This window comes from Polypterus senegalus, chromosome 10 (assembly GCF_016835505.1).
Source record: "Polypterus senegalus isolate Bchr_013 chromosome 10, ASM1683550v1, whole genome shotgun sequence".
NCBI lineage: Eukaryota > Metazoa > Chordata > Cladistia > Polypteriformes > Polypteridae > Polypterus > Polypterus senegalus.
In genome coordinates, this window is record NC_053163.1 from 102,919,196 (window position 1) to 102,920,163 (window position 968).

The 968-nt window shown below is 31.7% G+C and overlaps 1 pseudogene; it reads right to left on the reverse strand.

Annotated features, from left to right (window-relative positions):
* Positions 1–371: 371 nt before the first annotated feature.
* LOC120538409 lies at positions 372–525 on the reverse strand (annotated as a pseudogene).
* Between the last annotated feature and the right edge of the window lie 443 nt (positions 526–968).

Genomic DNA, 968 nt, shown 5'->3' on the forward strand with positions numbered 1-968 from the left:
GACAAAATGATATAAACAGTTTCAAACAATCAACACCTGCCAAAATGTTCCACATGACAACATCAACTTTCATTGCTAACCACATGGATGGGTGCTTCATTTACTTATATTAAGTTGTCAGACTATTTACTGTAGCAGAGGGTTTACTTAGTTTTTAATTCGATACGGAAATACACACATGTCCCTCATAAATTATATACTGAAATATGTATACTTACAGTGTCTGTTTTAGGAAATTGCTATATTTAATTTCACCCTGTAATTATGCATTATAATTTCTCAGTATTAAGTATTATTCACTACTCACGAGTCCTGCTTCATTGAGATTCTGTCTAATACTGTATGCTGTATACTTGGAACAGACTTGTCATATATATTTTTTTTTTGGACGGAGCAAGCCCCTATTCCATCTCCCTGTTCCAAAAATCAATTTAATATATGGTCCCCAGATAGGGGACGTATCAGATATTAAACTGATAAGAACAGATACTACACTTGATCTTAGCCAAAAGGCCGAGAAGCGATATTTTTGAAATGACTTATTTTCTGTGGTATTGACAATTAAACATAAGATCAAAAATCAAGAAGGCTCTTTAAGGTTCTTTTTTGTGACATCATCTCAGTACAGAGTGTGTACTGTTAAAAATGCATTTTGTCCTCAATGGCAGCTATTTTGATATTTCCTAAAGGAAGATACATCTCATTATTAATACATTTGACACTGTTTTATTGTAATTTAATCTGAATTATTTTTAAATATATTACCCATATTCATTGGCCATGTAGATATGTAACCCTTGGTAATAATCCTAAAAAGTAACAAAATGTAGAGTAGCTATGGTGCTTTTTGTTGATAACACAAATCATCATTTGTCTGAAATGCTATGGTTTGTATTTTTAAGTTTGGCAATGGAATGTTTCAGTATGCAGTAAATTTATTCCACTTTTAAAGGTGTACATTGTCTGTA